A 26584-nucleotide genomic window follows, 5' to 3' on the forward strand; every position below is an offset into this window, starting at 1 on the left:
GAAGCCCACTTGATCATGGTGGATAAACTTTTTGACGTGCTGCTGGATCCGGTTTGCCAGTATTTTATTGAGGGTTTTTGCATCGATGTTCATCAGGGATATTGGTCTAAAATTCTCTTTTTTTGTTGTGTCTCTGCCAGACTTTGGTATCAGGATGACATTGGCCTCATAAAATGAGTTAGGGGGGATTCCCTCTTTTTCTATTGATTGGAATAGTTTCAGAAGGAATGGTACCAGCTCCTCTTTGTACCTCTGGTAGAATTTAGCTGTGAATCCATCTGGTCCTGGACTTTTTTTTGGTTGGTAGGCTACTAATTATTGCCTCAATTTCAGAGCCTGCTATTGGTCTATTCAGGGATTCAACTTCTTCCTGGTTTAGTCTTGGAAGAGTGTAAGTGTCCAGAAAATTATCCATTTCTTCTAGATTTTCTAGTTTATTTGCATAGAGGTGTTTATAGTATTCTCTGATGGTAGTTTGTATTTCTGTGGGGTCAGTGGTGATATCCTCTTTATCATTTTTTATTGCATCTATTTGATTCTTCTCTTTTTTCTTCTTTATTAGTCTTGCTAGCGGTCTATCAATTTTGTTGATCTTTTCAAAAAAACAACTCCTGGATTCATGGATTTTTTGGAGGGTTTTTTGTGTCTCTATATCCTTCAGTTCTGCTCTGATGTTAGTTATTTCTTGCCTTCTGCTAGCTTTTGAATGTGTTTGCTCTTGCTTCTCTAGTTCTTTTAATTGTGATGTTAGAGTGTCAATTTTAGGTCTTTCCAGCTTTCTCTTGTGGGCAATTCCTTATTATGCTTATTTTAAATGAATATAAAATGTCTGTTCCCTGCCAATTTATAATTTATTGTGGGCGAGTACCAGAATCCATTTCCTATGTCGTTTAACCAAAGCACCCTTGTACTAAATTTGTTTCCTTTTGGTTATTGAAAGTCATCATATAAGAGTGCTCACTCACTCCCTCATTAGAGAAACACTTTAGTTAACAATTCTGCAGGCACTACTATGTTGTGGGCATAAAAGGGGTGGCAAATAAAAGGCTAGGTCTGTGGCTGGTGTCTTTGTGTATCGGTTTCTTCGTAAATAAGGCAGATGCCATCCACAGTGACTCTACTTACTCAGTGAATAGATGATGGCGGTGTTGTGCCCTTCTGTCTCCTTTTCCTCATTGTTATGCAAAGACTCTGGGTGAATAGCATTATTTGAGACAGATTGGAATTAACAGGCAGAAGAGCCAGTGGCTGCATGGGTCTCTGTTCTTTTGACTTCCTGCAAAAAAGAAATGCTTAGGCTGGAACACTTCTAGTTACACTGAGGATCTGGGTTCCAGAAGAGACTTTTCTGTGGCTGTCCCTTTTTTATAGAGTAAGCCTGACAGCAGCCTGGAATGGAGTGAGTAAGCATTTGAGCTTAAGCGCCTGGAAGCCTGAGCTCAGGTGCCCGCTGTTTAAAGGGGAGTTCTGGGAAAGACACCCGCCCACTAACTAGAGATCTGTGAGAAGCTGAGTTTGGACATAGCCTCCTTGCTGACTGGGGAGTCTAGGGCACCTGCTATCTGTTTTCAATAAATTGCTAATTACCCACTGGGGTCATTCATCAGAGAATCCTGTTTGTCTTCATGTCCACTTCTGAATTGGAATATTGTTGCCAGCAGCTATCTTCTTGTTAACCTATTCATTGGCATAATGACACAAAAGTAAACGTGATTGATTTTTAAAAATTAGACTCAACTATGATTGAAGTAGAATTCTGGGTCATTTTCAGCACCAGAAATCATCAGCAACAGCCAGTTATATCTTTATTTACTACAATGTAATTATCGAGGGGAGTGTGTTTCCATTTCGATTTTGATGACTTATTTTTGGTTTTCAGCTGTGGAACAGTTTCTTTTTTTTCTATTTTTGCTTTATAATGTAGACTTTTAAAGATCCTACTTTTATAAACATTGAGAAAGATGAAAGATAATTTCACTGAGAAGAAGCAAATCTGTTCTGCTAACTATGGTAAATTTCTTTAAATGTGTTAGAATTGAATCATCCCATTTCAGCTGCACCAAGATCTTCATTAAAAAGGAACATTTAGGCTGACACTTTTAGCTTTTATTAAGTGGAAGCATGCCTTTGAGTATTTTTCAAACAATCTCACTTCTTTTTTTCCCTTATAATCAGGTGAATTCTATCTAGGAGATAATGCATACCATTATGAGAGAGTGAATATGAATCCAAAGTCTAAGGGTGGCCTTCCTGAAGTCTCTATGCAAATCTTATCTAATCATAAAATCCCTGCGGAGAAAGATTATATAATTCATCTTGTTCAGTTGGATTTAGCAACTATTGGCCTATTGGATAGCAATGGCCCTTTGGGGAGTGAGGCTGAGCCAGGAAGCCTCCAGTTATGGCCTAATAACCCCGATGCTGGGTCTCAGGCACCAGCTGACCTCTGAGAAAGAGACTTTGGCATTTAACTTTTAGTCTCAGCTCCAGGGTCAGCTCACATTGGCCAGTCTTTTCAGGGCAGTCTCTGTAATTGACTGGCCTTGTCCCAGTTTTTTTCTTATTTGGGGAATTTCCCTTTTTCCCTTCATGTCCTAATAGGGAGGCCTCCCTTTATCCTTATTCAACCTTCACTGACTTTCTTCAGACAGCGCAGCTAAACTTGCTTATCTCTTCTGGTTGAAATATCCTCTCCCTGGATGATGATTTATCTGCACACAGAGCTGATAAATGACTCTGCAGTTTGATGTTTGTATAAGTATCCCTTTAGTGAAATTCTGAGAGTCATCAATAGGTCTGATTCCCTGGGCAGTGATCCACTGAGTCTAGACTGGAGCAACACTAGGGCTTGTAAGGATTCAGCTGATGTCCAAAAGAGAAGGTTCCCGGGGCAAAGAACACACCATATGCTCTCGCAAGCACCTGAAGTCCTGTATGATCTCTGCATAGAGAAGGATCTCCTTGCAACCTGAATACAGCGTGAGAGATCATGGTCTGGAAAGGCAAGGAGGACCAAGTGAAGGAATTGTTGTTTTTTGGTATTTCACTAGCTTCCAGTATTCTCATTTTAATTTTTGGTCTGATTTTTCATCTGATGACTTCCAGGCCTCACCCGTGCCCTTTCAGCTGCGCTGAGCTGAGATTACTCACTGCATTTGACTTTATTTGTAGAATGTGCTTCAGTCTCAAGGTCCCTGGAGTCCTATGAACTGGCCGCAGAACTACAGAAAGTAAATGAAAGACAAAATTATAAGGAAACAAGCCCTAGACATGCCTCTTGTCCCACCCTGAGAAGGACTTACTTCATCTCTAGTCATTGATCACATGTGGGAAAGAGTAAAGAGGCAATCATAAAACTTCAGGAATCCTTCTTAGTGCTGACAAGGGTCTCGACAGTTCTCTGAGAACTGCTTCCTTGAAAGAGTGGGCTGACCTTTTCCCTGTTGATACTGTCTTTACTTAAGAGTTTGGGAGAAATTCATGGCAAAATGATCTTAGGAAATTTAAACATTGTGTTTAATCTAAGAGATGAACTGAGAGAGCTATGGAAATGAGACATTCATGTTCTAAACTCAAGAGAGCCAGTCAGTTGTAGTTTTGTTGAACGCTTTGGCTTGTGTCTCCCCAAAAGGGTGATTAAAACTCATCTCAATGATCTGTAACCTCAGGCAGTCTTCATTGCTTTCTATTTATTAAACAGTTGAAGGTCGCACACCTGAGTACCTGGCCTCTCTGAGCTTGAACAGTCCAGCCAAAGGACATTATTTTATCCAATATGGTAGAGAGGACATCTCAACAAGCCTTTTCAAATCATAATGGCAGGGAAAGCAACAAAAATTCAGACAATTTTGATGATCAGACCACATGAAATCCTAGACAGGATGTGCTTTCTTCAGCAGTTACCCTGTCTCTCTTATCTGAGTCTTTTGGGTATCTTCCTTTTCTTTTTCTTACCTAGGGAAGGTTTACATGTGAAAATTCACCCATCTAATATAAATTGAAATACAGGTCATTTTTCTAGGATAAGGTTACTTACACAAGGTTTCAAGGGCATTATGAGTTTAAATATTAACCCTTTGCTATTTCTTAAAACAAGAATGGAAACCTTACTAAAGCAAGAGCTGTCCGTTCTTTTTCTTTTTCTTTTTCTTTTTAGACAGAGTATTGCTCTGTCACGCAGGCTGGAGTGCAGTGGCATGATCTCGGCTCACTGCAATCTCTGCCTCCAGGGTTCAAGCGATTCTCCTGCTTCAGCCTCCCGAGTAGCTGGGACTACAGGCGAGTTTCACCAAGCGCAGCTAATTTTTTTGTATTTTTAATAGAGACGGGGTTTCACTGTGTTAGCCAGGATGGTCTTGATCTCCTGACCTTGTGATCCACCCGCCTCGGTCTTCCAAAGTGCTGGGATTACAGGCGTGAGCCACCGCGCCCGGCCTCTGTCCATTGTTTTCACAGACCACAGCAGCGTATGTTACCCTACACTCCAAAAAAGGCATGGAAAGATGCAGCCCTGAATCCTTTTGGGAATAAAGGAGGGTATGAGTTAATAAAATATTTCCAACAATCATCAGTCCATCCCAGGAAAGGAATGTCGTATACGTGCATAATTTCTTTCCTAATTATACTCGATTTAGGAAGAACTTTTTGGCTGGAATTAGTTACCGAGATACAGTTGCTTTGTCAATGCGGACATTTACTTGAAGTGCACCCTTCAGGAAACACGAGGGAATGTAACAGTGCAAAATAAAACTGTTTCAAGAATGGATCAGAGAAAAGTTGGGAAAGAGTAGCTTGGGTCAGGAAAGGAGGAAGGTAGGCAGCACTACGGAAGTTGACCTTGTCAAGAAGAGAATGGTCAGAAATCAGAAAGGGAACTTGTCTCCTAAAGAATAGGTGGCTAAAAGAAAGTAACAGTGACCTGAGATGAAACCAAGTGGGTGACCATTTTAAACTTGTGAGCGCTGGACTCTGACAGCACTCTGGGGTGTGGCTATACCTTGTACGTGGCCCACAGTTTGTGCCCTCCAGTAGAGGAACCCTGGAGTGAATAACAGCTCTCAGAGTGCCTGGAACCCTGAAGACTCCTTACAGAGGAGACTCACTAAACAGGGTGAACAGAAAGTTAATCCCAAAGGCAATCCAGAGAAGGAAATCTTGCTTATTCCTTGTTTGGTAGCAGTAGAGCTGACCAGAAGCTAAGAGATCAAGTTCCAATCTCTTCCTCTAGAGACGAAGTCCAGATTTTGTTTTGCCAGTAACTATAGGTGAGAGCTGCGATTTCCTCAATCTGACATGGCTATTCTTTGTAACCAGTGCTAGCTGCTCTAAACAAGCTTCACCCCGGAAGTGGTAATAAGAAGAATTTATATTGTCACTGTCATTTCTCCAATTTTAAGGGCTTAAAAATTAACTCTTTATGATTAAGCCTGTATACACTTCCATTTCCATTTAGAAAACGTGCTCTGGATTTCTTAATTTTGTAGAGGTGGGGATTAGGAGGGTTTAATAATGTCACATTCCAAGATGATAATATGTTGCTAAACTCCTGGGTGCTCCAAGTTTATTCCTGATAACAGATTTGACAGGAACAAAACAATTACAGAACATGTGTGCCTTTGCTGGTCCAGGTGCCAAAAGGAGCAAAGGGCTGAAGTAGTGAGTCACTTAGTGACAGCCTTGTCTAGTCCCAAACAAGCCACTTATCCTGCTCTGTTCTCCACTTTCTGTATCCATGACAATGGGAGACTAGTGCTTGGATCTCCTATACTATTTCTAGAGGTTGTGAATAATAAAAAGATTAGCAAGGCCAGGTGCAGTGGCTTATGCCTGTAATCCCAACACTTTGGGAGGCTAAGGCCGGAGGATCACTTGAGCTTATGAGTTTGAGATCAGCTTGGGCAACATAGTGAGACCTCTGTCTCTACAAAAAGTAAAAAAAAAAAAAAAAAAAAAAAAAAAAAAAAAAAAAAAAAATTAGCTGGGCATGGTATCATGTGCCTATAGTCCCACCTAGCAAAAAGGCTGATGGTGGGAGGATCACTTGAGCCAATGTGGTTGAGGCTGTAGTGAATTCTGACTATGCCACAGCACTCCAGGGTGGATGACAGAGCAAGATCCTGTTCCAAAACACACACACACACATACACACATATATATCAAAGAAGCATTCATCTTGAATTGTATATATTATGTCAAGTGGCCTTAGTCTTTCTTGTGGATATTTATTTTGACACATAAATTAAAAGAGTTGTCTCTGATCTTTTGAATTGTCTACATACAGTGTGACTAAGTATTTCTTTAGTGAGAGTTAGGTAAATATTATGGACTTACAAAAGGAGAAAACATGTCATCTTGGCTGCAATTGTGGATGATAAATAAATATTGTTTTAGCTAGCATTTGCAAAGTGATTCACAATTTATAAAGCTTCTTTATATATCCTTGTTACATTATACTTTCAGGTTTCCAGAAGAGTGTCGTTTTCATTTACTGCAATGTTCTTAGCGGAAGTTTGAAAAAAAAATCTATTGCCACTAAGTGATATCCGACCACCCTTCCCTTTCCTCATTGTTCTCCTTCAACAGTCACTGTAACCAGAAAAGAACTAGATTTTTATATCAGTCAGGAGAGACTCTATTAGCTGCAATACAGTAAACCCTCATATATGAGTGGTTATTAACAACAAAGGCTTATTCCTTACTGATGCTTTATGACCATCACAGGTCAGCTGGAGACCCTTCCCCATGTCCTAGTGCTCAGGTGCACAGGCTCATGAAGGCTCCATGGTGTCAGGCATTGTCGGTTACTCTGGAAGTGTCAGGGAATGTGGCACCCGCTCTCCAAGGCTTCTACCTGGATGTGACACGTGTCGCTTCAGTCATGTTGTACCTCTGCCTTAGATGTCCCTTAGCCACATATAACTGCAAGGATTTGGAAATAGCAATCTTATTTGCCAGAAAGAAAATGAACTGAAAATATCGGTGAACAATACTAATGATTACCAGAATTTTATTTACAGTAGGCTTCAACTTCGGCAAAATTGTGAAGAAAGAAAATTTTATTTTGAGTGTCCCAACTCTCAATATCATTTTTCTGTGTTCCCTACTCCTTCCTTCAGCCTCTTCAGTTACCCAGGGCTCTTTTCTTTCGTCATCAGAACTGGTTTGATATTTTTGCTAATTTGTCTAATTCTAAGGTCAACATTATAGCTTCTGATACTATTTATATTTTTAGCTTCATCTCTTATGATGGAATAATAAGCTTTTCTTCCAATAATGGTTGAGGGCAGTTTCTTTTCCTGTGGAGCACTTGGGGATTGAGAGGTCAGAGCTAAGGGAGAGATCTCTTGAATTCACACCCTGCAGATGGGAGCACAGGGAGTGGGCTGTGTCAGAGAGCTATAGCCAGCTGTGAGATGACAGTCTCTTTTTTCAATGATCTTAAATCACAGTAGTGAAGGAAACACAAAGACACACCTATATGTTGAAATGATTCCCCCAGTCCCCCACGAAACACATAAGGCATTTTTTAGTGTGTGATTGAATAATGGTCCCCCAAAGACATCGGCATGCTAATTCCCAGGATCTGTGAATATGTTATATTACATGACAAAAGAAACTGTGCAAGTGTGATTAAATAAGGATGTTGAGATGAGAAGATTATGCTAGATTATTCATCCCAACGAAATCACAAGGCTCTCCATAAGAGGGAGGCAGGAGGGTCAGAGCTGGAGAAGATTCAGCAACCAAAGTAGAGGTTAGGGTGATGCGACCAAGAGTCCAGAATGTGAATGACTTCTAGAAAGTGAAAAAGACAAGGGACCGAGTTTCCCATAGAGCCTCCAGAAAGAACAAATTCTTATTTTAGTTTCATAAGATTCATTTCACACTTCTGACTTCCAGAACTGTAAGATAATCAATTTGTGTCATTTTTAAGCCATGAAGTTTGTGGTAATTTGTTATAGCAGAAACAGGAAACTAATATATAGAGACTGTTTTAAAAAATGGTTCAGAGCATGAGCTTCAAGGTCAGATAGAGATGAGTTTGAATTTTGGGTGAGCCAGTCCCTCACTATGAGTGTTGGCTCAACATATACAACCTCTCTACTCCTCAGATTCCTCGCTGGTAAAAGCAGGGCAATGTTAACAGCCACTTAAAAAGGTTGTTGTGAGATTAAATCAAATATTTTTTGTTTGGCCCCTAGTACAGCCTCAGTGCATGTTAAATACAAACATAAACTCATGTGCATTACTGCCTGGGATGCTGCAACATGTACAATTATAATGATAATGCTTTATACATGTATATAAATTTCCATCTTCCAGAGCATTCGACTTATGCAAATTTTATGTAATCCTTAGTTAAACTTCACAAGAGAAGTCAGAACTAGCAAAGGGGCAACAGGAAAGGAGTCATGCTGGTTGGAGACAGGCATGACTGGCATGCTAATGCAGACAGCTTCATGGAGCTCAAGTGACACCTAGGCAGAGATTGATGGAAGATGTTATTTTCAGTTCAAAAATACCTACTGAATACAAAATGTGTATTTTGCAACTATTATGTGACCCAAACTGTGTCAGACCCTGGAATGAAGGTTGCCGCTGTTGTCAAAGAGAAGCAAAGTGTATGAGGCAAGAGAATGGCCTTTGCTTGGTTGACATAGTGTTCTGCCCACTGCTCAATGTTCTTCAATTCTAGCAGCTAATGCCTTGAACCTTTAGAACGTTGTCTCCTGTAGGATAATGGTTTTGCAGTTTCAGTGAAAACTATCATTGTGTTCGCCCAAATTTGAATACATTGTGGCTACGGGGAATTCAGGACAGCTCACATGAAACTAAGAGGCATGGAGTTTGAACATTTATACTCATGGTTAATTGTGTGACTCTGCTATGAGAAAGAACAGGGTTCAAGCTCCAGCTACTGTTTTGCTGTATGTGTGACCCCCCAAAAATGTTATTAACCTAAGTTCCCTCCATGTGAAGTAGGACCAAAATAGAATCTACTCTCTGTATCTTTTTTATACTTATAGTAAGCACTCACATTTTTACTCATTATAATAATTATTCTGTCAGAACTTTAAAAAACATGTCAGTTGATTAAAATAACTAAAATAGCAAATACTAAGGTAACATTTCCTGAGAGCAACTTATAAGGAGAGAGTTTTCTATTCCCTTGTCCTATTTTGAAAAACATTCTTCAAACACATTTTCTCTCTCATGTATTTCTCTAATACATATATTTGTTTCTTTATTTAGGGAAAAAGTCAAGAAAGCAAAAGACCTACCCTTTCATTTCAGAGATAAAATTTTAAAAAATCAACAAAGTCAAAGGGTCTTGAACAATTTGTTGTTGTTATGCTTTGTTTTAATTGGCTTTTATTAGAAATAACCTTAAAATCTCTTTTCTGAAACTACCACCTTTTTTTATTTCTGATTTTTCAGTCTCCAGATTGGAAGTACTTTATCTCCTAATTGGGACTCCAAAACTTCCCACTCCTGGCTCCCAAACACTTGCTAAACTTTTAATTGCTAAAATCCCTCTTCAAATGTGAGGACATCTGTGGGCACGGATTTATTTGGCTTTCTTCTCTCCCACTTTTGCTGCATTTTATATAAACATTTTCAAGCTGCCTCACACAGATTCCTGTATGGTTCCCCCTAGCAACTTGTTTTGAGCCTGAACACTTTCCATTTATGACTGCTGCATGTTTCCTACCCCTTGGCCAATTTAGACCCAATGCCCCAGTGTTCTTTCCAATCCGTGAGCTGGGTGACAGCTGACAGGAGGTGAGTGACAGATGGGCAGTTCACCTCAAATCATACTTTGGTTTACAACATTGAGAGTGATGATCTTGCAAAAGAAAAAGAAAAGAAAGAGAGCTTTTGTGGGGTCTTTCTTATTTCTTATTTCCTTGGACCTTCTTCTGGGCAATGAAAATACTTCCAGGACACCAAGGCAGTTGACACAGTGACTTCTCTATATGCTGTTTCCTAAGCTGAGTTTTCTCTGCCTGCTTCTTTTCTTCCCCACCCCCACCCCAGCTTTACTGATGTATAATTGACAAAAATTCCATATATTTAGGGAGTACGATGTGATTATTTGGTATATGTATACCTTGTAAAATGATGACCACATAATTAACACATTCATCACCTCATATAACTAGGTTTTTCGTGGTGAGAAAAAAATAAGGTCTACTCTTAGCAAATTTCAAGTGTGCAATAGAGTTTTATGAACTATAGTTGCCATGCTGCACATTAGATCCCCAGACTTTATTCATCTTATAATTGAAAGTTTGTGCTTTTGGACTGACATTCCTGCTTTCCCCCCAACCTCTAGCCCCTGGCGATCACTGTCCTACTCTCCGCTTCTGGGTTCAACTTTTTTAGATTCTACCTATCAGTGAGATTATTCAGTATTTGTCTTTCTATGCGTGGCTTATTTCGCTTAGCCTGATGTCCTCAAGGTTTATCCATGTTGTCACAAATAGCAGGATTTCTTTCTTTTCAAGGCTGGAGAGTATTCTACTGTATATACCACATTTTCTTTATTCACTGATCAAAGGATACTTAGTTTGTTTCCATATCTTGGCTATTGCAAATAATGTGGCAGGAAACATGGCAGTGCTAACATCTCTTTCAGATCTTGATTTTAATTCTTTTGGATATCTATCCAGAAGTGGGGTTGCTAGATCAAATCGTAGTTCTGTTTTTAATTTTTCGAGGAACCTTCATACTGTTTTCATGTGTATAAGGCTTTTTCTAACAGAAAAGCAGAGATCAGACACTGCTCACTGCTCTGCCAGGCTCTTTTTGAGTGTAAACGTGCACGTCTATGTGTTTGTGTCCATGTGATTGAAAAAGGGTTAAAAAAAAAAAAAATCAGAACCTTAATGGACACTGGGCAAAGCTTGGTTTGGGGATGTACGAAGAGAGATGCCTCATTTTCTGCTTTCGAGGCTTCATAATTTTGCCTCTGAAGAGTCTCCTCCACAAAGCGTTTCATATGGAGTTTTGGAGATAGCGCCCTGTCTTAATGCCTATAGTTAGGCTGTGTTCCACACCTCAGTAAAGCACTTCTTCTCAACCCTCAACCCTGTGTGGTTGGAACTGACACTCAGTCTAACGGTCCTGGCAGGCAAAATGTTTGAGAAGACTCACTTTAGAATTGCCCATGGGAAAATATAAAAGTAGTCAATGGTTTTATGATTAAAAATTTAGCTACATTTCAATGGGTCATATTATATTTTGAATTAGCTAAACTCCAAAATAAGTATCAGCTCAAGAAAAATATAAGCAATTATCTCATTCAGGCCATATATTTCTTTTATAGTTTAGAAAACTATAAAGGATTCCCACATTTCAAAAATAAAACCACTTGGGCTGCGAGTTCATTGCTAACTGTAGAGTCAATGGTTGAGTTGATTCTTGGGGAAATAGTATGAGTAGAGACAAACTTGGCTAATATATCTTATAGAAAACATATGGCTTGAGGTTTATGCAGAAATTAGGTAGGGTGAGAAACTACGTGGCATTCCTGTTGCTTCTTCTTGCTCTTCACCCACAGAGGCCCTGCTAACCAAGCCCCACGCATTGTGTGAGCATCTGTCTCAACACAGTGTTCTAGGGACCCAGCGAGGTCCCTGTGTTTCAACAGAAGTCTGGACTGTTCGGCTAAAGGGTTAAGGTCATTGTCTCCACAGCAGAGACTAGAAGTTTGTTCTAAAGTGAGCCTTTCTCAGGCCATTCTATGCCTCCCATTTCCAAAAACTAGAACCCAGTGACTCTGGGGCTCTATTTTAATTTCTCACATTTCTCTAATTTATCTTGATTGGGAGGGGAGAATTTGGCACCATTGAAAATAGAAAAAACATATACTGTGTTCATGTCAAGCCTTAAATTGGGCATCATATCTCTCAGAAAGTCCATAGAGAATTTTCAAATTTGGCTAAGTGTCTCTTAAAATATTCTTCCACTCTATCTCTCAGCACAGTACATTGGAATAAATGGTCAGCCTGTGTGTCTATCACACCTAGAACGTATGGCCTTTGAAGGCAGGTAGAGTTGTACTGTTAATGAGGCCCAAACTTGAGCCTGAGCTGTGCTTTCCTTAGAAATCAGGGCTCCCTGGAGACTAATGGCTGAAGCTCTCTGTTTGCTTCAGTGACCAAGAATTCCCTCAGGAGAGAACTTGCTCTACGAGAAGAGGAAACTAAGATACACCAATTTCAATGACAAGAACTGTGGATAATCCTGAACACTGTAATGGTACTACCAGGCTTTCAGCCCCTCTAGGCTTTTGCTTAGAATAAATTTGGCTTAAAAAAAGTAAGAGCACTCTAAAACCAAAAAGGGTTGTTTTTCTGAAATCTCTTAAGGATATTGAGAGTTCCAGGTTTTGGTAACATGAGTGCGAGAATCTGCAGGTGCCTTCCCCAACACTGAGCACTGGCAGCCTCTGTCGAGGCCTTAGGCACACAGATGGAGATAGAGAGCTCTAGCTCTGTGGCTTGGATCTGGAGAGAAGGAGAAGAGACATTGCATGGCAGCCTAGACGCTCAGTGCACAAAGCACATACGAGGCATTCTTTAGGACTCCTAGAATAGTCTGGGAGGAGTTTGAGAGGGGTTTGGAGCTCCCACAAAACTGTTAGGGGTCAGCACCATGGGAATACTAGTGTATAACTATTGTTTCTCTGTTTTTACCCCTTAGCTAGGATGAAATGGCTTGGAAGACGTGTGTGTGTGTGTGTGTGTGTGTGTGTGTGTGTAGTTATATATTATATAATTAAATATGTGATTAATATTTTATTCATCTAATATATTACATATGTGTGTGGTGTGAATTTTTGGTGTCAAGGATAGCATCTTGTACATAGAAATTTAGAGTTTTAATGAATTAATTATTGGCAATAGGTATCATTATGCAAAGATGTTTTTAGTAATTTCCATGTTGAATAAACCCAAATTATTTTAGATCCAGAATAATTTCTTTTAGGCTCTAGGCAAAGAGGCCTGGGATTGGTTTGCATGAATATGAATTATGTACACATTGGGAAGAAGTTTTGGGAGTCAAGACAGCATGATGACTCCACCAGAAATCCTTTTTTCAGAAAGTACGTTTAGACATTTCATAAGCCTTTACTGGTCATAAACAACAAATTCCTTGCGCACAATGTTGGCAAGCAAAATCATTGTTTTCTGTAAACTATCTCTTTTAGTACAAAAAAAATTCTGTTCTTGGAACAATATCAAGTTATGTTTTAAGGATAAACTACAGTAGAATGAGTTATCTCACTTTCTTAAAGAGTTCCAGTTCTGAGGCTTTAAGTATATATATATAAAGTATATATATGTGTATATATATATATATGCATATCTGATTGACTAAAAAGAATAGAGGAAGAGTCTTTATTGTTATAAGACAAATGATAGAATTTTATGATGGGCTGTGGCTTCTCAGATCTGGCCAACTCTGAGATTCTGCTAAAGTTTACTATGTGAAAGGTCAGATGATTCACATCTTCTCCCAAAAGAAAGCATTCATTGCAAGGTACTGTCATTAAAGGAGTTATTTTACAATCACTCCTCAAATTGAAATAATACTTTATACTTTCAAATGTCCTTTGCATACTTAATCTCATTTTGTACGGTTAAAATTACTGTTGCCATCTTGGCCCTCATCCATCTTGGCTGGGGTTCATTGTTTTCTATGGACAGACACTTCAGATTTGAATAATGTTTTCTAAGATTCAATTACATTTACCGAGTTGGTTTAAGCACACAAGTTATAAATGCTATACCTTGTATACTCATATTTATCATTATGCATCAGGTTCTTCATTAGTCTATAAAAGTTTGCTGAATGAGGGCTATCTCACCAGCCATAGTCAAATTGAGTGACATTATTATATTTTATGTTCTCCCCTAGATTCACATACACTCTGTACCTATAAAGGTCAATAAATAGAGTAGAATTTTTATATTCTCAGTTTTAGGCATGGGAAAAGCAGTGTAGAGTAGATCCAGAGTCAGATTCCCCCAGTGCTTTATGATGTTTGCCATTGAAGATGGTAGTTTCTCTAAGGTTAAGATATTAAAAAGAATAAGCTCCCCCAAATGAAGAAACATGCTCAATTATTGTGATTTTTGCTGAAATACAAGTGAAAATTTCAGCTGGCACTGTCCTTACACAGTCGTTCTGAAAATGAATCCGTTCGATTGCTGTCTTTCAGTTATCAATTTTGATTTTTTTCAATTATCTTTCAATTTAATCTCCACTGATTCCTAGAGAGACTAAGATGACAAGGGAATTAGAATCATCTAGTCTAGAACTATCTGGTCTGAGGGTCATAACGTGTCTCATTAAAGACGCCCAGGATGATATATTAAAACCCACTGAGATAGTAATAAATTATTTTCTAAATCATGCCTGTAATATTATTGTGTGTATCTTCCTAAGAAAAGTTCAAATTACTAAATGCAAGAGGCAGAAGTGTCTAATGGGGTGTTAAATCTATTCATTCAAAGATACCTCTGGGTATACAGAAAAATCCAGTTTAAAGCTTAGCCAAGATTCTTTCCTTTTCTACGCAAAGAAAAGATTTGAAAGATTTGGAAGCAAACACTTTTTTTCTGGGACAAAGCTTGGCTATAAGAAAAAAAATATTCAGTTTTCTTCCCAGCAAGAAATACCTTATAAATGGAAAATATGATCAAATCATTTTTCATTCGTAGTCTTCACTGGCTTCTTGTTGCCTGCAAGATAAAATTGAAACTCCTTTGTATATCACATAAGATCCTTTATGATCTGTGACATGCATTTTACCAGGCCCATCATGGATATGTGTCACATGTCATTCCTCACTAAATTCTTACAAAGTGATGTCAATTTCCCCAGTTTAGAGCTGAAAAAACAGATACTCAGAGAAGTTGCCTGAAGCCACATAGCAGTTAGGTGGGCATAGCTAGAATATTTGATATCAAATATTGTCTAACCATGCTGTGCTAGCCTCCCAACTTCCTTGCAGAAATTGCATTAAAAATGCCCAGAAAAGTCACACACACACCCACATGCACACACGCATGCGCGCGCGCGCACACACACACACACACACACACACATACTACACACATCCCCAGAGGGAGAGCGACATGGAGAGAGAGTTATTTCCCAATTCAAATGGAAATCTGAAGGAAGAAATAGCTTGAGGATATGGTGAAGATAGTGAAGATGGGTTAACTCACGGATTTAGGTTGTTTGATTCCAATGATGCCCGAGAGCGTGAGAATCTCTAGAGAAAAATTTAAATCCCTAAAGGAAATTTTCTTTCTTTTTTGCTCACAACATGTGCTGTGATTAATGATCATTCCTCTTAGAGCAGCAGATGCCATTAAAAAAAAAAATTCACAAACTCTGGGCAGCAATAATCTAGAGGAATGTGCTACTGACCCCAGAAAAGAGCAGACATCTAGGCCTGCGCCATCCAGTACAGCAGCCACATAACACATGCATCTGTTCAGCACTAGAAATGTGGTTGTTTTGAACTGAGATGCACTTTAGGGTAAAAGACACTTTGGATTTCAAAGGCTTAGTATGAAAAGTAAAAATTTCTCATTCATAATATATTGATTACATGTAGATATGATAATATTTTGAATGCACTGGGTTAAATATATGTTATTAAAATTAATTTCACCTATTCACTTTTTAAATGTTACTGTGAAGTTTAAGACTGCATGCATGGCTTACTTTGCATTTGTTCTGGACATCTCTAGTCTAGTCTAGGCAGAAGTGGGTCCTTTGCCGATTTCCTTCCCAGGAGGCCTCAACTTGAAAAAAAAAATGTGGAAGAGAGGAGCATTTATAAAAATGCAGAACAAATTTGCATTTGTTTTTCAGTCTGAGGCCTACTGGGGACAGCATCTCTTCAACATATGTGGCCCAGGAACACAGCAGATCACAGCTGCTGAACTGACTATGGCCTCCAAGAGCTGTGATTTCCTAAGGGGGGCAAGCTGTGCATCCTAGAGGAGTTTTGATCACATTTTTCTATTTCTGTGTGTTCAAATCAGGCCAATATCCATAAACACAAGAATATAGAAAGCAGCAACGAATGCTCCAAAGCCTTAAGTAACAATCTCCTGAGCTGGATCCCAGATGAGGTAGGATCACTCATCTGGATGAGAATAGAAATCCATAAAACTAGTTAGATATGTCATTGATAGTCTGCCTTCTGTACCCTTCTAATTTCTAGTACTCATATCATACTTGAGAGCTTAGTTTCTGTATTTATCTGTCTGACATAAAGCATATAGATGTAGCCACTACAAAAAGTGGCTCAAATATGATAGAAGTTAATATTTCACTCAAATGAAATAAAAAATAAGAGTTTTCAATTGATGGAAGGCTCTTTTTCAGATAGTGACTTGAGACCTTGGTTCTTTCCATCTTGTGACCTGCCCCACTTTGATACATGACCTCCAAGGTCACAGTGTTCATCTTTGTTATGCTGGAAGGGAAAGTGCTTGATGGTCACAATTCCATTAATAAGAATTCAGTTGTAGCCTACCTGTGGGCCCTCAAAGAAAAGGACGATTTTGGCAGACACAAAGCAGTCTCTTACATAGTCGGCTCTTCTTGTTCACCAAACGCCAACTCTTCCTTTACATAAAACACACTCATTCTTGCCTCAAGGGAGACAGCACAAAGCTCTATCCAGCTGCTGCATCCAGTTCAAAGTCCATTCTTGCATTACTATAAAGAAATACCTGAAGCTGGGTAACTTATAATAAAAAGCGATCTAACTGGCTCACAATTCCACAGGCTGTATAGGAAGTATAGTAGCTTCTGCTTCTGGGGAGGCCTCAGGAAACTTATAATCATGATGGAAAGTGAAGGGGGAGTAGATACATCCTACATGGCTGGTAGAGCAGGAAGAAGGAAGGGGAGAACTCACTATCACTACAACAGTACCAAGGGGGCTGGTGTTAAGCCATGAGAAATCTTCCCCATGATTCAGTCACCTCCCACCAGGTCCCATCTTCAGTGCTGAGAATTACAATTCCATGAGATTTGGGTGGGAACACAGATCAAAACCATATCACTTCTTAATCATGGAGATTTCATTCGTTTGTTTGTTTGGAGACAAGGTCTCACTGTTTTGCCCAAGCTGGAGTGCAGCGGTACCATCATAGCTCACTGCATCCTTGAATTCCTGGGTTCCAGCAATTCTCCTGCCTCAGCTTCCCAAGTAGCTAGGACACAGGTACATGCCATCATGCCAGCTAACTTTTTATTTGTAGAGATGAGGGTCTTGCTTTGTTACCCAGGTTGGTCTTGAACTCCTGGGCTTGGGTGCTTTTCCAATCTCAGCCTCCCAAAGAGCTGGGATTACAGGCATGGGCCACCATACCCAGTCTGCAGAGTTATTTTTGATACAAGAACAATGGTTTTCATTGTTTAAGTGGTTAATGGTTTCATAGAATAAGTGTATAACAATTTGAGTCAATTACTTGACATCGTATGGGCAAATGTAAGTTTCTAATGATTGAGTTGGAGTTTTGCTAATGATAGCTTCAATGCAGTGTTTGTATCTTCTTTATACATTCTTAATAGACATTAACCCACCCTTTCCTTCATATTACCATCTCAGTGCCACTCCGCACATCCCAATTCCAGCCGTGAGGTCATGGCAACCTCTGGAAGTCAGGACTAAGCGTGGAATAAAACCTTGTCTCAAAGTCTTTTGTTTTCATTCATTTGTTTTTTAAAGCAGTGCTTTGGCCTTTGGGAAGTATGTATGCGAACGAACGGCAGAGCAAAAATGAGCCATCTTTGCTTAAGAAGTAGGGGTATTTGCTGTGCCTCTGGTTTCCAGTGTCTGTTCTTCAGAGGCCTGGGCAGGTGTTCCTGAAGCTAAATACCATCTCCCAATGCCAACACACAGCGATTCCCTTTTCTCACCATCGCCAGCCCATAACATGTGAATGAGAGCGAGAGTATGCTAAATGAAAACAAATAGATTCAAACCACTGCTCCAAGCAGGAGTGCACCCAAATCCTCTACTTTCTCTATACAGAGCTGGTTACATATTATACTCTTTGAACCTCATCTGTGAAATAATGATCATCTCCTTCAGATGTTTGCAGTAAAAAGTAAACAATAAATATCTGAAAATGTAGAGCCCAGTGCCTAATTGGTAATAAGTAATCAATTCATGATCATTTCTAACTTTTCTTACTTCAGCTTCTTTTCAACTCCAACACCTCTGTGCACCCCCACCATCCACCCACCAACCCACACCTTGATTGTGGCTTTCGGTGTCCTGATTGCCAGGTCAGGCTTTCTCACTCTCTCCTGCTGCCCCAGCACTTCTCAGCCCCAGCTGAAGAGGTTTTAGAACCGTCTTTCCCCTTAGTGTTCTGCCAACTCGCTCCACGACTGTCTAGTTCCATCTGGCCCCAGCCCACTTTTGTTTTATGCCTTTGGCTATTGGTAGCAAAAAATCAGTGGCTACACTAGCTGGAGACTGTCAAGGCCAGCCCGAGGAACCAAGAGCAGACTGGGATCTGGAGAGTACGTGTGAGTGTGTATGTGTGATTATGTGTGTTTGTGTGTGAAAGAGAAGTTGGGTGAGAGTGAAGGTATGCAAGCAAATGTGACTGAAAGTATTTTACAATCTGTTAGAAAGAAATTTGAATGTAGTAATACATAAGCCAGAGGATGAACAAATGTGAATGATATAGAAGAAAGGAGATAAAGAGAAGCCAGTGGGATATGTCATTGAATTAAGTTGAAAAGAGGAGAAAAATGTTTGTTAGGAATGTAGTGGGGAAGGAAAAAATAGTATTAAAATATATGGATATATGTATTATATATACACACACACACGTGTGTCTATGTGTATGTATATATGTATAAATTTTATAAACTTAAGTCATGAAAAATAGATTGTTCCAAAGCTTAATAAGTTAGGGGTCAATTCAGAAAAAATCCTTACTGCTCTATATGCAACTCTTCTTCCCTAGGGGATAAATGTAGCCCCAGTTAAACAATCTATATATAGAAAAGACCGGCACCCTTAAGAGAGGAAGTCTTGATTCATGAGTAATGATGGCCAGTGTCCATTCCAGGAAACCCAGCATCTGATCTTAACCACAATCCCTTAAGGCTGGATGCCTTAGCCATATATGGAGTGCTATAGGGAAAGGAAGGGAGTCTCTTTCTGGAGTCTCTGCAGATGCTGTGAGTGGCATCCAGCCTATCTTCAAGTCAGCTCAAATTCAGAGGAAAGGACTTCTGCTTTGACAGGGACCAACTAGACCCGACAGAAGGAAACAGACACACAAGCACAGGCCAACCTTGCTGAAGGAACGTTGCTTGGTTTCCTTTTTCTGTAGAAAGGAGCCAGTGTTCTGTGGTGCGCTGCCTTCTGTGTCTCAGAAGGGATGTTTTTTTCCGAGCCTAACTCTGTTATCATCCTGTTTGCACTTGGTGACTCACAGCAGATGCTCTGGCTTTCCCACAGCTGTGCCCTTATCACTGCGGGGCAAGCAGAGCAGCAGTCGCATCTGCGTGGTCCTGACCTTACCCTCCTGGGGCTGCTCCTATGCCAGCCATTCCCAATTCAGAGGGGCTGCAGTAGCGTTTCCATGGTAATGAAGACAATTCACAGGAAAATAGTTTATTTGAATAGCAAATGTTTTGACCAGGTTTTGGACTGTGGAAAGCCCCTAGTGCAGTCACAACATTAACCACACAAACAACAACTATTAGTACTATTACTATTATATTATTATTACTATACAGGGAAGTGAACCAATACCACCATGAATCAAACATTCTCCTGGAATTTTAGCATCTGATTTGGAAACATATTTCTTATTCATTGACAGACAAAGGGAAACTTCAGTAATATCTCTATAGCCTTATAAAAAATGAATGCAGAAATATGTTTGAATGTCCTGCTATCCGACTTTCCTCACGGTATGCGACAACACCACTGCAAATATTAGAGGAGAGAAAGCAGAAAGTAGCTCCAAGGCAAATTCCAGCCAAGGGCCATTTTATCATATCTTTTTCTCTGTGTCACGTTGGGTCTTGGGAGATCTTTTAAGTTGTATATCCAAAAGAGATTTTTGAAGGGTTAACAGTGTCATGGATTAATCACCCTTCATGTCAATTGTCTCACAATCCCAAGTCATTATAAAACCTCTTGTAAGTAAAGAAATTGTCATTTTATTTTAAAGGTTTCATTTTAAGATAATTGTAGATTCACAAGCAATTGTAAGAAATAATGTAAAGAATTTCCACATTCCCTTTACCTAGTTTTCCCCATCTCGCAAAAGTTATCTGTGCAAAACCACAATTAAATATCAACCAGGATATTGGCATTGACACAACCCATAGATCTTATCTAGATATTCAGACTTCCCTAGTTTACCTATACTCATACTCATGTGTGTATACATTTACTCCTATGTAATTCCATCGCATGTATGGGTTTGTGTATCTACCACCTGAGTCAAGATACAGGACAGTTCACCACAAGGATCTCTTTTATATTGCTCAAAGCAAAAGAACATTTCTCACTGAGTGGTACAAGGGAATACCTGTCGTTGAGGAATTATAAAAAGAGTGAGGAAAAAACTCACATCTTGAGCTTGTAAATCAGTGATTACTATGCTTTCATAGAACATGTAATCAAACAGTTCTTTTTCTTCCCCTTTAATTCACTTAGCAATCATTTTAGAGGGAGGGTGCTAGACATTAAAAAAAAAAATTATTAACACACATGGTTCTGGCCAGGCATGGTGGTTCATGCATATAATCCCAGCACTTTGGGAGGCCAAGGTGGAAAGATCCCTTGAGTCTCAGAATTGGAGACCAGCCTTGGCAACATAGTGAGACCCCCATCTCTACAGAAAATAAAAAAATTAGCTGGGCGTGATGACACACACCTGTAGTTCCAGTTACTCAGGAAGCTAAGGTGGTAGGACTGCTTAAGCACAGGAATTTGAGGCTGCAGTGAGCCGTGATTGCACTACTGCACTTCAGCCTGGGCAACAGAGTGAGACTTTGTCTTAAAAATAAATAAATAAAGTAAAGACACATAGTCCTTCAAAGGGAGAGGTGTAAACAACCAATGGTATTTTGATAAATAATAGAAGGATGTACGAAGAACCAGTAGAAACAATATTCAGTCAACTAACATTTGTAAAAAGTTGGGTGATTATACCAATGTGCTAGAATAAATCTATCCCAACTTTTTCTGGCAGGGACAGTGTTCCTTTTCCTTTCTACACAATTCTTATCAAAACTCAATGAGACCCACACACAGGAATGTAAAAAGCTGGGAAAAGGTCACGAATATACCCCCAAACCTGTTTGGATTGAAATGATTTTCGAAGGGAGAAGACTATGAAATTGTTCAGCAAGGACCCCACTATTAAGTCTGTCACACTTAGGGAATTTTTGTATTTTTACCTTCAGCATTTTCATAAACTTATCAAATTAGTCAGAACACACATGGTTAGATACCATTGAATTAAAAGAATGGATGCTGCTTTTACCTTGTCTTGAGGAAGAGAAACCCAAATTATCTGGTATATATCTGAAAAACCTGACATTCATGTTCCAGAGATAACAGTGTTTATGTGTATTTGTTTCTTCCTTCAAAACTGCACTAATAACATCTGTGTTTGTGGGAGAGGGGGCTTCTTAACTGTATAAAAGTAATGTAAACATGGTGCTGTACAGACTAAGTGGAGAGTTGAGGTATTCAAATCAACCAGTCAAACAACAGTAAATGCAGCAGGTCATGAGAAGAGAGAAATGTGCATGGCTTATGATATGGGTGAATGAGGGCAGGACTAGAATCCAGCCCAGGTGTTGGAAAGTGAGAGAGCAGGGAGGAAGTATGTCCCTTGAGAGAGAAATTACATAAGCAGGTGAGAAAATGAGAATTATATTCAAGAACAGTGAGAGTCCAGGTCAGTTGAGAGTGTGGAATTCAAATCAGGAATCATGAGAGTGGTGGGCTCTCGGATCAGATGGCTCAGACTCAAATCCCAGATACACCACGTACTGGATGTATAAATTGGGGAATGAATTAACCTCTCTCTGCCTCAGTGTTGTCACTTATAAACTGGGGATAATCGTACCCATCTCATGGGATTATAGTGAGAATTAAAGAAGATAACTTGTAAAAATCACTTCTCAGAGTGCCTTACATAGAAGTACTTTTGGTATTATGACTACTATTCTAAATATATTTCTTATGAGATAATATTTTGTTAAGCCTTAAATGTTATCTTAACAGACAAAAACAACTAAAGATTTTAACTTGTAGCAATAGTATATCATTTTAAATAGAGCAGTATGTAGGGAGGTGTAAAAAGGTCTTTCCATAGAGACTGCATTAAAAGAGGATGAGAATTGAGACAGGGAAAAGCTTTAGGAAGAAGGAAAATCATCATAGCATGAGAAAAGGAGAGCCTGGTTTGGAATAGAAGAGAGAGACCTTGAAGGAAAACTGTGTGGAATTAGGAGTTACTGGATACTATAGATGAGAAGAAAGACGCATCTTTCTCTTTTTCAAATTCTGGAAAAGATTGTATGATGAATTATATGAAATAGGGAGTTGGTTTTGGTGTAGAATGAGGAAAAGGATAATGAGTTTATTCTGCATAAAAAAATTGACAGTGAGAGTAGAATATTCTATATCAGTTGGGGTTCAATCAGAGGAATAGAACTGGTGGGAGCTCTCTCTCTCTCTCTCTCTCTCTCTCTCTCAATAAATCACATCTATATATTTTAACACATACATATGTATACATACATATGTATAATTATATGCATATGCACATTATATAAATATAGATATGGATTTACTTATTATGTAAGATTAGCTCACACAATTGTGACGTCTGGCTAGGTAAGCCTGAAGTCTACAGAGCAGGCATCAGAAAGAGATGATCACAAGCAGGCAGGACCCCATGAGCTCCAGCTGAGGCTTAAAGCCCACAAAAAGAAGGGAGTCCAGGGGTGCAGGCCTGGTGGTGTCTCTGATTTTCATGGAAGGCCTAGTCCCTCTCTAAATGACTTCTGCCTAATTAAGTGCAGCACCCAAGGATAATCTCTCTGTTGATGAACTCAAAATCAACTGATTTGGGGCTTTATTTACATCTCCTCTTACTGGAGAATTCAAACTATAGTTTGATTGAGTCACTGGTAGAAGGTGCATGTCTTCACCACTGCCTGCCTCCTGCACTCTAACTCTCAAAAGAAAATGTTTCTTGTAGCCTAACTCTAACTGGAAACACACTAGAAAGGAAAGTCAGGGAAATGTGTTCAGCCTAGCCAAGCTGATGCATCCCAAAGCCATCACACATTACAATGGTGATGACATATATATTATGAGGAAAATAGACTGAAAATGAATAAAAGATACACAAAGCTGGGCGTGGTGGCTCATGCCTGTAATCTCAGCACTTTGTGGGCAGATCGCCTGAGGTGGGGAGTTCGAGACCAGCCTGACCAACAGGGAGAAACCTGGTCTCTATTAAAAATACAAAATTAGCTGGGCATGGTGGCACGTGCCTGTAATCCTAGCTACTCAGGAGGCTGAGGAAGGAGAATCACTTGAACCCAGGAGGCGGAGGTCATGGTGAACCGAGAACACGCCTCTGCACTCCAGCCTGGGCAACAAGAGTGACGCTCTATCTCAAAAAAAAAAAAAAAAAAAAAAATGCAGACAGATGATAAGGATTTGAGTTAATAACAGAGAGCTGATAGGTGGATTAGGAAGCAGGAATTATTCATCAGGAAAAAGAGAGAAAGAAGTAAGAGTAAACCTTGGGCAGTACCCATAATGAGGCTACATCAGGAAGAACATGAGTAGTAAAGGAGCAGTGAAGCCAGCATGGTAGGAGAGAGCCACTAAAGGTTAGGAATGCAGAAGGCAAGGGCGCATATACTGTCGATTACTCTCCTGCTTAGAACACCTGTGAATCCCTGTCACCTGTCAAATAGCAACAGTATACACTGAAACTGGTAGTCAAGGTCCCTCATGCAGTGACCCCACATAGTTTTCTATCTTCGCCCTCAGCCACTCTTCCATACTCATGACCCCTCTGCTCTAACCTTACTGGACTTCTAGCTACTCTCCAGTCACAACTTTGATGCTTGACATCTTCTCTTGGAATGCTCTTCCTCCTTACCTAGCAATCACCTGTTTATTATATGTTGTCTGGTTCAAATACTGCCTTCTGTCTTTTGCCTTCTCCAATCCTCATCCTCCATACTATTCAGAAATTAGAATTTCATGTCTTCTTCTGCTAAAGCACTTATGCTACAAACATTAAATTACCTGACTCCTTCACTCAGTTTTAAATTTCTCAGGGATACAACTAGATGATATTTGCATTTGATCCCTAGCCTGTAGCACGATGCCTGGAAAATAGTAGATTTTTTTTTCAAATGAATGAAAAAAATAATGATTGAATGAATAAATCCATTAAATATTCAATAGAGGCCCTTTGGAAACAATGTTCTCCCCTCCCCCTTGTTATATCACTCAGAGACTTGAGGAATTGTATTCTTGGCTGCATATGAGAAAGCAAGTCATCATCTATTCGTTTACCATTCATTCATTTTTTTTTTTTTTAATGTAAGCTTAGTTTATTGAGAAACATATAGAAAAGGCATTTGAGGGAAGGTTTGGCTTCACATGGTCCCTCAGTTAACCTTAACAGTCAAGAAAGACTACTTGTTAGATGTAAATGAAATCCTAAGCTGCTTTTCAAGTTCTCATAGTAGGTGACTGAATCTAAATGTGAGGAAGGTGTGGACCATATTCAGGTGGGGGGAGTTCAAGTGATCTGAAAGCACAGGCCACAGACCTGCTCATGACATCTTGATGCCTTTAGTTTTTGAAGCAGATCAAAAGGACCATGAATAGCAAGCTCTAGAAGTGTCCAGAAACAATTCTGATTTTATAGCCTCCTTTCATCTTTATGACTAAAATTAGCAAGTGGGACCAAGGTTTATGCTGATGACCTCAGCATAAATCCTCAAGGCTGCCATAATCAGAAGAAAACATTTCTAAGTTGACAATTGTCTTGTGTACCTTGTCCCTTCCTGTGGCACTTTCTTGTGCCCATAGTTTGTTCTAACTGCTGCTAATTCCTCATAATTCTATAAAGTTTTTCTTCAGCAATAGACTGTTAGACCCTGGTCACCATGCCTCTATGCTGTCATTGTCCAAATACTGTCAAAATTGCAAAGGAGAAACAAGAGATGCCCTGTGGATCATCCAAGTGCCAAATGTATTCTCCCCCGACTCCACTGTGGTGGGGCATCACCATCTTCTCCTTATGATCAAGTTCATTTACCCTACTAGGGTGGTGATTCCTTTTTTCACCTGCTGGTCCCTCGGCCAAGGAACCTGAGTGACTGGGTGAGAGCCATACCTGAGTGAGTGGGTGAGAGAAAACTCTTGCTGTGTCTGTCCCCTGGAAGAAATGTTCCTCCTCTGGGAAACACGATCCCCAATATTGATCCAACTTCACTGGTGATACTGAACTTTATTCTGAGCAAGGTTCACACAAATATATAACAATAATTGGTTCAGGCTATTTTAAAATTGAAAGTCTTATCAACCAGAAAGGACAATCTCAGCAAAGTAAACTCTAGAATCTAGATAGTGGGGCATAGGTGATTTGTCAAGAAGAACCCAGAGACGTGGGTTTGAATCCTCCCCCTGTGGCCTACTGTCAGTGTGAGGGTGGACAAGTTACTAAACCTTGGCTTAGTCTACTCATCATTCAGAGTCAGTACTTTCTATTTGACAGGATTTTTGTGAGGACTAAATTAGAGGGTTGCACAGAAGAACCTATACTAAGTAGACTTCAATTCAACAATGCCAGACCCTTCCACCTTGCTTTCTAAGATTATGCAGGGGGTTCTCAGCAGGAAGATGATGTGCTTGCCACTCTACTTCATCTATGTTTCCCAACCCCCTCTTGCTTCTCACTTAATTACAATCCAGAATGACCTCTGGAAAAGATAACCTAGGAAACCACAAAACAAATATAGAAGTGTTTAAATTTTCTCAGCAACAAAAATAGCTGGGGTGACTGGTCTTTCTCAAGACTCCTTGATGCATGACTAAGAGAATTTTGAAATGTCTTTTAAGTTTTCTTACTAGGGACACTGGTATTTCCCCACCATCCCACTTCTATTATCCAAAGAGTTGTGCCATTTCTCAGAGAAGTTTTCAAACCTTCTTCATGCAGCTATGTTTGGAAATGAACTAATACTTTTAGAGTGCTGAAACATGATATGTATGAGTTTTAGAGTCCCTTGATGACAATGAATATGTAAATGTATGGATACATGCATCATATCAGGCGTTATATACTGGAAGCAAGAATGAAGGTGAGAGTGAGAAAACAAGAAAGCAGGAGAGCTAGAGAGAGAGAGAGAACGCGAGTAGTGAAGAGCTTTCTATGATACATGGTTTAAGCTGGAGGTGGGGTGAAGTGGCCTAGTGATTAAAGCTTTGGCCTTGAGTTTATATCCCAGC

At 39.6% G+C, this 26584-nt stretch overlaps 1 protein-coding gene and 1 long non-coding RNA gene across 8 annotated transcripts in view; one reads left to right on the forward strand and one right to left on the reverse strand.

Annotated features, from left to right (window-relative positions):
- The window catches only part of LOC115897719 (chromobox protein homolog 3-like), a 685812-nt gene that overhangs the window by 264209 nt on the left and 395019 nt on the right, over positions 1–26584 (forward strand). The window lies entirely within an intron of this gene.
- LOC115897720 lies at positions 840–19434 on the reverse strand. Of its 4 annotated transcripts, none has more exons than XR_004057503.1 (5): positions 19359–19434; positions 14691–14753; positions 3151–3221; positions 1592–1677; positions 840–1276 (listed from the first exon to the last, which is right to left on the reverse strand). It is a non-coding gene; the product is annotated as an uncharacterized LOC115897720 (long non-coding RNA). The 4 variants fall into 4 exon arrangements; XR_004057502.1 differs by having other exon boundaries at positions 1588–1677; XR_004057504.1 differs by adding an exon at positions 16568–16752 and having other exon boundaries at positions 840–1677; positions 19359–19431.

Source organism: Rhinopithecus roxellana, chromosome 5, assembly GCF_007565055.1.
Source record: "Rhinopithecus roxellana isolate Shanxi Qingling chromosome 5, ASM756505v1, whole genome shotgun sequence".
NCBI classification, from domain to species: domain Eukaryota; kingdom Metazoa; phylum Chordata; class Mammalia; order Primates; family Cercopithecidae; genus Rhinopithecus; species Rhinopithecus roxellana.